The sequence below is a fragment of the Nomia melanderi genome, chromosome 5 (assembly GCF_051020985.1).
Source record: "Nomia melanderi isolate GNS246 chromosome 5, iyNomMela1, whole genome shotgun sequence".
NCBI classification, from domain to species: domain Eukaryota; kingdom Metazoa; phylum Arthropoda; class Insecta; order Hymenoptera; family Halictidae; genus Nomia; species Nomia melanderi.
This window is the reverse complement of record NC_135003.1, coordinates 13,716,386-13,730,146: the sequence shown is the minus strand read 5'-3', so window position 1 is coordinate 13,730,146 and position 13,761 is coordinate 13,716,386. Positions and strand designations below refer to the sequence as shown.

Sequence of the window (13,761 nt, the reverse complement as noted above, 5' to 3'; positions counted from 1 at the left end):
TTTTATCAAGCTCCTCGCTAGCATTGGTCTCTACTTACGCGACGCACGGTGTTTATCCCCACCCCTGCCGATTCCACTGGCAATCCGCTGGTACACGTGTTCGAAGTTTCTTCAATGGTCCGCATCAGCAAAACGTATTGAATCGTTCGTAGCCGTTTAGAATTTTTTCCCGTTGACATTCGTAGACGTTCTTATCCAATTATTGAAATGTCATGACTCGTATCTTAAATTGAATCATGTCAGTCGGAACGAACGATCGAAGGACTGTTAAAATATTCAAAATGGCTACCGAGTTTTTTCGATATCGAGTATACGGACTCGATATCGAATATGAATATATTCGATATATCGAACCACCATGGCGTTTAGAATTTTCTTTCCTTCCTCTATACGAAGGTATTCGTACTTTTTAGTGAAATGGTGAAAGTTGAATATTATATATGCAGTGTTGTAAATAGAATTATGTCGGAGTTAAGGTAAAAACTTCAAAGGGAAATTTCAATTGTATTTATTATTGGTAATATTTCTACAACTAATTTGAAAAAACGGATATTAAATAGACAGCCATTTTCTGTATTCGAAATTCTTAGTTACCTAACCACGAAAGGGTTATACCAAAGTCCGTAAACTAATAAGTCTACCAATAGTTACATCTCTCAAAATAAAGATGATTAATTCACTTATTTCTCAAATATAGAAGAAAAAAACGACAATCAATGGAAATTAGTTTCCAAAAATTTAGTTTAAAAACAGGTAACAGATATTAATAAATCTTGACCATTTTTCTGTACATCCTTATCAGCAAAGAAAAGTAGCAACAATTATTCACTATTTGGCGTTACAATCTTTATCACATTATTATCAATTCAGTTACGTTATTAAACGTTTTGATTCGACATCGACTATCTTGCACGTTACGATTGTTTTCAAGTAATTCAGAAGCGTTAGTCATCGACGACTGTCATTGCATTTAACGTGTTAATTACACTATTGCGTCTAAAATCTGTTACCTGTTTTTCATACATTCATAAAGATTACGCAACTGCCAGAAGTATTACCAAAAAATTATATAATTTCGTTCTAAATCTCTGCCTCGTTATCTGATAAGTGTCACTACTAAAAACAGCATTGCCGATCGACAATGGCATTGAACGGCAGTATCGAAGCTTCGAGTTGTCTCTCGATAAATCTGAGATAAGTTGTCCGAGCGTGTTCCTCCGGCGAAAATATTCCCAGGGGAAGCACGCGACGTTAGATTTATTCGGGAGTTCTTAAAACGGTAAACGAAGGCGATCACAAATGAGCGTTCGCAGGCCGATCCAAAATAATTGACGTCGATTGTCGATAATGGCCTTGAATTGCAATATCGTAGCGTTCATGAACGACTGGTCGGAAAATGCGCGTTGCGTCTCGTCCGGAGCATGATGGGAAAGCTTGCGGTGTGCCTTCACGTGAAATCAATGAAACGCGTTAATGGAGAAAATGGGACTTCGCCGCGAGAATAACGTGAAATTAATGAAACGCGCAGCCTACTTTCGAAAGCCCTCGTTTCTTCCGTATCGGACCATCTTCGGCAATTTATGATTGAAATTTGAAAGACGTCTTACAAATTTACATTTTAACTCTGCACTCGTGAGGTGACTCTCAGTTACCATTTCATTTGATGTAGTGACATCGTAAAGTCTCATATACGATGTTAAGCTTCGAGAAATCCATAAATATGTGGAATATTGAGAGAATAACTTTGTTTCTTAACTTGTGCATGTTCTCTCGTTTACTTCGTTTTAAAGTCGTCTATAGTTCATTGGAAAATTGTTGAATATTTTTAATGAAAGGCTTACGAGTGCAGAGGGTTGACGCTAGAACCACCGAGCAACCGGAGTGACCTATTTCCAATTTTTTTTAGTAAAAATTAGAACACGTTTCTCGAGATTTGAAGGGTCTAATCTCGGTACCTGTACGGATACAGAAGTCTCGTTGAAAATCATTCGCGAAAACGCCTTGGCGATTTAAATACTCGCAAACTAAGAATCCTGAAGTAGGTCAATTTCAGTCCGGGTTAGCTCTAACGTTAACCCTGGCTCGGTTCGACTTGATTCAGAAGCGAACGTTCAGCTTCCACCAATTTCGGGAATTAGTATAACGAAGACTCAAAACTATTTTACTCGGTAAAAGCAACAGTTAATTACTTAATCAATGGAAAATTCGAATCTGTACAGCCGTCTCGTATACAGCAGTCGAACGTAACAGCGCAGCTTAGACGATTCTTTGATTCGATCCCGGTATCTGTGGACGGATTCGTAATCGTTCGTCAACGAAGCGTCCCATTACGATTCCGATACCGTTAGACCGGCGGAGCCCGTTCTTTTTTATCAATTCCACGGCGGCCGGATGATTCGTCCCAGCAATCACACGTGGCGACGATAGTTTATTTTCGCGGAACCACCGCGCCGATTAGCCGTCTCGGAACATTGTGCCAGATATTCCCTCGATCTCGAGAATCGCCGATAAATAATCGTGCTGATCTACGGAATCTAAAATGAGCGGCACTCGCTTGAATCCCACCGTGGGACGCGTCCGAATTGACGGAATCGTTCCCGACCCCCGTTCTATTATCGGCCAGCCGATCTGTATCGCCGGGCAGAATTTTCCGACGACGCGTTTGTTAGTTTACCTTCGTCGCGTCGACGAGCGTGTCAACTCGATCGACCTGTTTGCCGGTTCAAGCACCGCGGATCGGGAAACCTTCCGTTCGCTCGTTGCGCGGCTGCCATTGCTATCGGTTACGGATTCACGACTATGGACGTTGTGTGTATTCGCTGCGTATTTCCCGATGAACTATCCGTAAAGTCACGGAACTTTGCGTGTGTTGACGCCGCGTTATCTATCGGTCTTTTACGTCTTAGATTTTTATGCAACGCACGGTGGAAAGCGCACGGAAAATTTGCGAAATGTACTTTACATGGAGAGGACTCGTAACGTTACGGTTCCATTGAGAATTTCCATGTCGCTTCGTTGATTAGTTTTTGAGGAAGTATTATCATAGTCGTGTAATTTCAAGCAAAGTTCATTGTATAATGCTGTAGATACTTAAATATTATTTTTTAAATCAATTTTGTAACTTCGATTCGTAAATATTCATCTTTTTCTAAAATACTATACAATCTTATTTAAATGAATAGAATCCGTTAAGATATTAGCAACCAATTCTTTTTAAATTGAATTTTATTTCAACTAATAATTTCTGAAGAGTTATTATTTTCTACGAATTAGTATTAGTATTAAATATTTATTATAATATTTATTTCATTGATTCAAGATGTATATTGTTATATACCAATTAACGAATTTAGTTAGTTCGTAACATGTTTCATTCAATCAGAAGTTGGAATGTTCGTTAGGTAAAGTTAGAGTATTATCAGTATTAGTTCATACTATGATTGCGTAAGTCTAAATATACCGATATTACATGCGATTTCGATCGAATCGGTATTTCTGCCGTTACTAGTATCTCAGTCGTCTGCTATTTAGAATTTAGAAGAATCACTGATTAGAAGTTTGATAGTGATCGCTGATTACATTGAAGTTCAGACGAAGATCTTCGAATTCAGATAAAGGCATTAAACTTCCAGCGAGATAAGGATCGGAAGCTTTATTATGGAATATAATGTATCCAAACACGCGCGTTTTGTTATTCTAATTGCATTCTGATCGAAGATAATCTAAAGTACCATCTCTAATAAGAAGAACTTATAATGTAATTAAAAGAATTTATATCTTCAGCTGTACACCTTTTTTTGTTATCGAACTGAAAATGGGCGCCTTATCCAGCCGCTTGTGCTTATCGACCATTGAACTACGTAGATCGGATATCTACTTCTACAGAGCAAAGAACACATTTTTCGAAACTCTTATTATAAACCAAAAGATGTTTTCCGCGTTTTTAACACGTTAACAGGTTTGGAAAATATATAAAAATTATGTACTTATAGATTCCTTTTGAGTTGTAGAATATTATTAAAAGAAAGTGCACCATATAATAATAGAATAACTCTCTTTATGTTCGAAATATTCGAGAATAAAAACAAAGTAAAATTAACAGAGCATTCATGTAAATACCACTTTGCTAGGAAACGAGGTAAGCGTCCCGTTCTTAGGACGTATCGATACCCAATATATAGCCAAGTTTCGCTGATAGTTTCAAATATCCATTCCACTAAGAAACTATTTGCTAGACTCGTCGTTTACCTTACAAGTAATTGTATCTGTATCACCGTAAAACTTCGGTGTTATGAGATCTGCTGGTTTCAAGTTAGCATTCTTCAACGAATCCCCCAGAGACTTGTGCGCAACGACCTTCGATCCACTCGTGCGCCACCCCATATAAGATTCACCCCTACAAGTGTAGAGTAGACATTAACGGTTGCTTTGTAAGAATAACTTAGAGAATTGTTACAAAAAAGATTAATATTAAGATTGAATTTAATACAATGAACAACTCGATTTTCAACATACTAGCCACGTTCTACAGTTGTCAGCATATTTACCAATATTAACCCTTTGCACTCGACAATATTTTTCATCACAGGTATTCATTACTTTCTCGCTAAATATTAACGATATTTCTCGCAACTGACACGATTGATTCTCTTATATAAATTAAGGGACAGAACTATTTTATTTCGATGTTTCATGTGTCGATACAAACAAAGTTCAATTATACGTTTGCTGCGTTAAATCAGGTGATAGGCGCCTCTCGAGTGCAAATGGTTACTCCTTTCGCTAGGACCATCCACGATGATTGTACACCTGTATCATATCATTCCACTATACGACAGCGATTGGCTCCTTCACTCTTAGATCAAGGACCTCTTACGTAACAGAACCTAGGCACCGGTATATAACGTTGTAACATCGCACTCAATCGATACGATGAAAAAAAGCATTAACCGCGAGACAAATAAATCTTAAGTGCCAAGTAAAACTTGAGCACAGGTCGTCCAACTATAATAGCCTATAGTCCGCTGAAGTCGCGCGGCGGCTATAGCCGTTCGCAGCGTTGAAAGGGTCGAGCGAGCGCAACGCAAGATAAGACAAGATACACGCGGGGTTACGTACGCCGAAGACCAGCGCAGTGTTTAATAAAGTTCAAGCCAGACAAACACGGCAGTTGCTGAATTATTCGGTGTTCCGTCGCGAGCTAACTCGGCGCACCGTGAATGGCACCTATGTACACTTGTAGCTCGCGTTGCCCGAGCGTGCCAGACAGCTAGCTCTCTGTCGAACGTTACGCGGCGATTACGAGCACCGCGGAACAGGCGAGTTCATCCCGAAGTATCGTCTTTCGTTCGCGAAAACGAGGCACGCCGGAAAACGCGTTCGGCACCGCGGTGGCCGGCGTCTTCCTCGGTCGGCACTATTTCCGAGCGACTCGCTGAACAGCCCTTTCTCGTTCGCCTCTCGGCCGGGAAGCCGTAAGATTCGCCGCATTAATCGGTGGTCAGTCAAACGTTCATCGCATTACACGGGGGAACGTCTTTCATAGAAGACCACGCGCCGCCGGCAGTCTCGAATTCTAAAATTGGTACGTTGCATACGGGAACCGGCGTTATCCGCGGTGTCGTTAAATTCACGGTACGCTGGCTCCGGCTAGGCACTTTAATTCTGTGGAGGCTGATCTCATTTTTCGTGCCCCGCGACTAGTTATTTATACGGATTGCGGGAGTACTCGCTGGATCGAGAGTTGGGAACATGGGGTTCGCCACTTGGATATTACTTATGGGGCATTTTTGGAGTGTCCGTCGCTGTGAGAGGTGTTCAGTGTCTGGTATCGAGAAATTCGGTTGAAATTAGATATATCAAGCGTTTGCGCCAGAGAACTATTTGATTCCTTTGTCTCGTGTGTGGATACTTGATACTAAATTTAATATCGAGTTTAATATTCTCTAATTTTGTGCGGAACGGCGACTGTCGCCTTTCGAGAAGGGTTAAATGTATTTTAAACTTACGTTGGTGTAAGGGTGTCTTGCTCAGTGGAAAAGTTGCTGACCTCTGTTTTAGATGGTTACACATTGAATTTCGTTAATGTCAAATGATCATCGGAACACTCGGCGCGTGGTTGTATACGTGGAGCGTAGGGACTGTGCTAAAAATAATATGTTTATAATGTTGCTCGCCCATTACGTCACTAATTAGTTTTGATAATCGAGGTTTTCTTACGACACATTGTTCGCAAACAGAACGTCGGACGGTAACGACCTACATCGATTATCGTGTTAACTTTGATAAACGATATCGTAGCGACGTTGTGTCCGAGGTTACTATACAACGTCGCGCGAACATTATCGGCAGTCGTCGTTCGATTTGCCTCCCGCGCGTTTAATTACCCCTTTTCGACTTTGCGCGGCCGATAAACGAGCGCCTCGAATCGGAAGCTCCGTTATTATCGAGCCTCGCGATAAACCGGCCGTCTTCGCGTGCGGAAACGATTCGAGGCGACGCGTTGAGTGTCGGTCGTTAACGTTTCTGTAACCCTTCGACGAAGATTGTTTGAAATATACTAAACCTGCGGATTTTACCAAATTATATATTGAATGCTCAACAGTATTACGTACCAGTCAAAATGACTGGCATCGATGTGTTCATTCCTGAATTGTTGAATCTTAAACGCATTGAATATTCAAAATGATCTTGAAAATAAGCAGTAAATAGTCCTAGCGTGAAATAATAGAGGATAATGCGATTGTTACCTAGTCAAGTCGTATTTACGTTATAAGAAAAGACAAATCTTGAAAGTCATAATAGAATCAGAAATTCCTTGTTTATATTTTAAGCGGTCCTCGAATTATTTCCAAGTTCGAATTCGCGTAAGAAAATTACGAACATTGCCGGTATCCATGCTCTAAAAAAAGACAAGAAATATGTATAATGCACAATTCGGGAAAACCTTTTTTGCAGAAAGTTACTCCGATAATTGACCATGAAGTTTGATAGATTACACGAAGCACAAAGGAACAGCTACGATTGAAGTACAAACATTCGCGAGTAGGGGAAATCCGACGTTTCATATTACACGAATGATCGCGGAACGCGTTAACCGGTTCGAATCGACGATTAACGAATCGAGAAGTTCCAGCTGCAATTGATAATTCAGTTGCCAGTGTTTCGATCGAGTTAAATTTAGTCGCTGAACGGATCAGTGTATTTCACGGGGAACCAATACCGAAACTGCTGCTGCGGCGGCGGCGGCGGCGGCCCGTTTAGCGCCGTTCGAAAACTTTACGGCTCCATACTCCGCGGTCCGTTTATTCTGTTCCAGAAATATTCGTCGGACGTCGACACGTTGATCTGTTCGTAAACGGCGCTCGCCACGGTCCGTTTCGTCGCGCACCGGCGATTTTTCACTGCCGTTGATGGCCCGTCGACGTTAAGATAGTAAATCCGCGGAAATACGAGGCAAACAACCCCGGGGAAGAAGTTTCTTCTACAAGGGGCGGCGGAGCACGGTATTCGAGAGGAATATCTAGTGCTCCGAAATCAGACACCGGCGAGAGTGTTTGCTTTGGTTCGAGTTCAGCCGGCCTCGCGGTATTACGAAACGCCAGTTTTTTACCTCTGAAATGTGTGCGAACCATTCACCGTGTACATTTCGTTTTCGTAAATCCTTGTTGTGTCAACACACCGGAATTTCGGGTTTTAAGGATTCCTGTATAGTGAATCGGCTATTGTTCCGATAACATCGATTCTTTCGGGCTCAACCGATTTCCAGTCGTTTCGTATATTTTCCGGGCGGAATGCACCTATGTGCAGCGTAGGCACAATCGAAAAATTCTTGGAAGATGAGTAGATGGTATGGTATCGAAGAGAAAAATAGAGATATAACTTCTTAATATTTATTAACATTAGAAGTATCGTACCGGTGAAAATGGATTCGGGTTTCCTGTTTCGCAATGATTGATGCCTGAAGAGCGGATATTCGGAATGGTTCCGAAGAGAAATAGTTTCACTTGAATACTGACGGAACTGAGGATAATCTATTGTTAGAATTTTTATAGGGATTACATATCAATCGTATTAAATGCCCGGTAGTTCTAGTATTAATACACCACGACGAAATACGAAAATACATCGCGCGAATTGGTTAAACTAGTTTCTTGATTGATTATTTTAGAAACACAGTATCGTAATATTCTACGTGTTCTCATTTTATATCGTATTCCACACGAAAAACGTGGAACAAACGTATTACTTTCGAACTGCTGCGTATCGAATGGAGTAGTTCATTTGGACTTCTAATGACTTCGAGGTTCTTCGTGGAAACATCGACGAGGCAGCGTTGCGTGTAAATGTTTGCTGGATCGAATTGAAGCGTACGTTCTGTCGTGTAGAAAAATCTATTTACATTGACGATGGAGTGGTTAGATACCGGCGAGGTGAATTGAAGTGAGAGATTCGTGAAAAACTTCTTAAGAAGTTGGAACGAGACTTCTCCATCAAGCGGGCTTCATGCCAAAAATACAACAGCGCCCGTACTATGGAGTCGACCAGACTGAACGTGTCGAGGAAATGGTCCTGATTCTCTGCCTGGCACTCATCAGTCCCTTACACCGCGTTATTAAGCGCAGAAATGAATCCTCATCTGTACCAGGTCTCGTACTCAATGGATTTCGTTCCACATCTAGGTTCCGTGTCTGATGACCAGACCCACGAGTAGCTAGAGCTTCCCTGAAGTTGAATCCTAAAAGTAGAACCTTCAAGTGCGACAGTCGAGGCCTGAGACCAGAACTCGTTGACACTGAAACTACAGGTCAAAATCACCCATTCCTGATTTCTTCTTTTTGCAATTATTGAAAAGAGATGTGAGGAGCGATTAGAGATTAATTTGGCAATACGGAAACTGAATTGCAAATCGATTGAAGCTTCGATAGATGCACTCTTGGAGTTTCTATGGAGAGGAACTTCGAAAAGTCAATGCTCGATAGTTTTAGTGTTACATTGTTTTAGAATCTATGTTTGCTTTCTTTAAGAGGAATTAGGTTTCTTTAACAGTGAATAGAATTTTATAAAAATGCGAACAAGCTTTTAACTTGAAGTTACCATTTTCATAAACAGAGTATGTAAGAGAGTTTGCGTAATAGAGAATTATAATATTTTCGAAAGAACATGTTAATGGTTTTAACCCTTTGCACTCGAAAGTTTTTCTCTAGAAATATGCAACACTTTCTGATGGAATACAGACGATGTTCTTTGAAACTAATTAATGAGGAAAGGTACATGAATTAAGAGGGATAGTTATTTTATTTCAATATTACAAAGCTTAATATTATATATACGACTTTATAATTTTGCTGTATCAAATCAGGTGGTGACTGAGAGTCACCCCTCGAGTGCAAAGGGTTGAGATTGACAGTTAGCTAGATTATTGAATTTCGTACTGTTCTCAAACGTTCGTGTTAAGGAACGAGAATACGATGTAGATGATACACGCTATTATTTTATCTCGCATGCGAGTGCAACTATGCGAGGTAATAAAATTTTTTCTCGGCATATTCCTGTTATTTCTGTTATTGGCTGTGAAGTCGTGTGGAACCCTCAAACATCCAGGATATACGTATGTACTTATATAGATGACCCTTAAAGCCACGAACGCGTTAAATAGGACAAATCGACCTTCGAATTTACGATCTACACGTACAATCTACGCTGTAAATGTTAATTAACGACGTTTCCCGACCGTAAAAGTCTATCGCGTCAATGCACGTGAGGAGTGTTCTTGTTTAATGGGATTCATCTTGTGCCACGCGATGCAATTACCGTTGAATTCTAAAATAAGGAAATTGATTGTAGAGTAATCTTGTACCTTTCTTGCACTGTTGTAACTTGCATAAAAAAATTTTATGTCTCGAAGTTCATTTAAACAAACAGTAATTGTACAGTCAGTGCTTCCTATTATTAATTCAAAGAAATACGTAGGTACAACTGAATTTTCACAAGTACAAAATGGTGTACTTAAAATTTGAGACAGGTGATTATGTATTTAATTACTGTAACTTTAAGGATTCACTCAATTGATTCTCAAATGTGTACTTCTTCTATACGTCGTTTCTCTTCCGAGAACTCGCGTCTGAATGTTGCTGAATTTTTCTAATTTCTGGAAGCTGAATTGTCCCTTCAGATTCTCTTTCTCCCTTGTGGATTCTTCACGACCAATTAGAGCTTGTTGAGATATCTTGTTGATTGTGAGATATTTCTCCAAACTCGCCCTTTTGACGTCTGACCTGCACGTGGATTTATGATACCCTTTCTGAATCTCACTTAGAAAATCTTCCTGCCATTAATGTACTTGGTCTTCGATATTAATGGTGATCGGAGCTTCCAAATTGCTTGAGAAGAATTACAATAAGAAAATTGACGTCGAATAAAAATATTCGACAACATAAAATACCTAGATACCAAACCATTAATCATCATTCACGAGGAATCAGAATATTCCAAAATCCTCGCGGCAGTCAGCGCGTCAACGACGAAATAATTCAGAGATCTGCTGAGTCCTTAAATCTTTCAGAAACGTCGTAAATCCAGCCAAACGTTGAGCTACGCTTGTAACCTGATCAAGCTTGTTGTTTACTTCGTCGTGTACAATTAGCGGCAACGACATGCTTTGTAATAATATCAGTGTCAGAGTAATTACTTGCGCTGGTCATTAACGCGGAGCATCGCGCTGCCTTATAATTCATTATGGTTGACGTTGCCCACCATGAGAGACGTTCCTCGCGTGGTTCTCCGATTGTACAACAGCTCCGACAGTTCTCGTGTTACTTAAAATAATTTGGAAATTCACTGGCACGATATCTTCGATTGTCTGAAGATACCGATCGCTGTAGCTGTATTTTAATCGCAAAGTATTACCGAATAATTCCGAATTATCTATGAATAAAACATCGACTGAAGGAGGTCCGCAGGTGGACATGTATCCGGTGGATACCGTTTGCGACACACTTGTAAAGAGATTGCGCAATGGGCAATAAAATCACAGATAAGCTCGCGATTTGCTTTGAACTGATTAACATCACGAGTGTCTTACTTTTGGAAATGTTATTTCTTTAGAATAACAATAGTCTGTTTACTTTTTTGATGTCTGTTTGTGTACTCGACGATTCGAAATATATTCTTACATTGTTTATTATTTTCTGATATTATTTTTCTCGTTTTGTTTTGGTATGAGAATCTTAAACGCAGATTTTTAAAATTTAATCTTATTTTATAAGACAGTATTTGCTAAATTATAATATTTTTTAGTTACAGTGAAAAGTGAATATTAGTAACTATTAGCACAAGCTTTCTAATTTGCCAGTTTTTGATCGTCATAAATCTAATGGTTTCTAGGAATTCTGTTATCAACAAGTTCAGAGGAACTTACATAGCTACTCCGGTATTATCGTGGAAGAATCGATTGCTTCTGCTTTGGATTCATTAAATATTTCACTTTATTTCTAGTAAAATTCAATTAGTTTCATTAATGTAATTATAACGATTTATAAAGTTGTTTACTTTGCGATCCCTTCGAAAGAAATTAATTTTCAGAATTTTTCGAATTCACATGTTTGTCTGTAGAGTTATCGTTGAACTTGTTTAGAATTTATTGCTTTTATTGGCAATAAAAACATACTGTATTATTCGCTTTCATTTGTCTAGATATCTACCTTGGTATTATCTTACGCTACTGTATTCTAGAAAACAAATAATACCATCCTAGAGTCTCTGTTTTCAGCATTAAGTTCAAGTGGAAACAGTCACTTGTAGACAGACACGTGAGCTAAGTATCGTTCAAGTGCATGCAAAACGAAGCCTCGTATAAACAAATTTTATTCTGCACATTCCGCTTTATTCTTCATGCATATCAGACAGTTTAAATGTGAGTCGAATGTTCTGAGATATGAGAATACAAAAAAGGCAGAGTAACTTCGATTCAAGTAGAGACGTTCGTAACCAAAGAGGACAATTTGCAGAGTGAGGATTTTAATTGGAAAAGTTACGATTGTCTTCGTCGATAAACTCGATGGTAATGGAGGTTTAATTCACTCGAGAGTTTTTATTTTTGTTCTACCTTAATTCGTCGCGGAACTAGATAAAATTGTCCGAGGTACTTATACATCGAATTTAATTTTCTCAGTATATGAAAAATAAAATGAAAATAGAATCGAGAAATATTCTAATTGATTTTTCATTCTTATGGATAAAATTGTTAATCAACGAGTTCACCTTTACGTAAAATTACTCTGTTTTTTAAAATTTCATTGTACAATTTATGTCGCACTGATAATATCAAGCGAGGAACTGAAAAAAAGATAGTGCACGAGGAACGTAAAACGAAACTACGTCGTCCAGAGTAACGTTATCATAGATGTTCATCGTTATAGAGGTACCAGATACAAACTAAATAGACTGATCGTACACAGAATTCCGTTGGAATAGCACGTTACGCGCGCTCTCTTATCTAAAGCATAATTCTTAACAGGCCGCGTTGTATTCTCCACAATTTCCATCCATTTTCACGCAGCTTTTCAGACAATTAAAGTAGTTTCACTCTACAAATGGAATTCCCTCCTTTTCCAATGAAAATTGAGTACAGTTTAACATGATAACAACACCTGTTGTTCAATTTGTGTAAATGAAAGGCAGTTTGTTAACCTGTCTAATTTAGCTTATAAATATTAATAAATGTGAGCTATTTACAGAAATACAAACATTTGTAAAACATAAAAAAAATGTAAAAAGTGGAAATAAATTTCCTGTTTTAATGTACCAATATATTCACATCTCGTTGATGTGTTTCACTTCGCGTAGCGAAGTCGCAAATAAAATTCAATAATTCACTCAAACCTTTATTTTCAAAATTTCAAAATTAATGGATATATTCGTTATAATACAATTACGAAAACTATCGGTATTAATTCCTATTTACAGGTTGATATTCGTTAAGTTTATATTAAATACATTTCGTTATAATCACGAGAGAGAAAATAAGCTTATGAAGGGTTAACAAATACCGTTGGAATTCTCGTCTTGTTACATTTTACACGTTCGTTTACGTTCCGTGCAACGCGTAAAATCCACCGTTTAACTATTAGCAAATGTTTACGCGAATTGTTTCCGTCGTCATAGTAGATCGTTCCGTTCGGATATGAAAGATGTTTCCACGAAGTATTCACGAAGGCTGGTTACAAGTGCATCGTGTATCTTGGCTCCCGTATGACCACAAATAAACGGTAACATTAGCGCGGCGTGCATGTTACCTAAATACCAGACCTCTGTCCGTCATTTCGAATCATTATACACGTGCCCGACTCAGCGGTCGTTTCGTTGTCATAGATCTATTTAGATTAAATTGTTGCTGTACGAATTTTTGATACATTCAACATTCGGCTCAAGTAATTCTCACTTAACGAATACTATTCCATTTAATCCAATGGGCTTGTATAAATTGAATATTCTTATAAATTCTAATATTTTCTTTTTTCCAAAATGAATAAAGTATGATTCCATCGACCGAACAATCGAAGAACTCAACACTAGTGTCACCAAGCATTTGCGGTTGATAATGTAATCCTTAAAAATATTGCAACAATATTTTTCGATTTCTTCCAATAGTCGTATTATTTAAATGAACCTGTTTTTAAAATCGTCTCGAATACTCAATGCGTTGAAGATACGTCATTACGAAACAGGAAAACCGAAACCATCTCGAGTACCGTAGTGTTA

At 38.8% G+C, this 13,761-nt stretch overlaps 1 protein-coding gene across 12 annotated transcripts in view; it reads left to right on the top strand.

The window, feature by feature from the left end:
• The window catches only part of SERCA (ATPase sarcoplasmic/endoplasmic reticulum Ca2+ transporting SERCA), a 68,487-nt gene that overhangs the window by 20,144 nt on the left and 34,582 nt on the right, over positions 1–13,761 (top strand). The window lies entirely within an intron of this gene.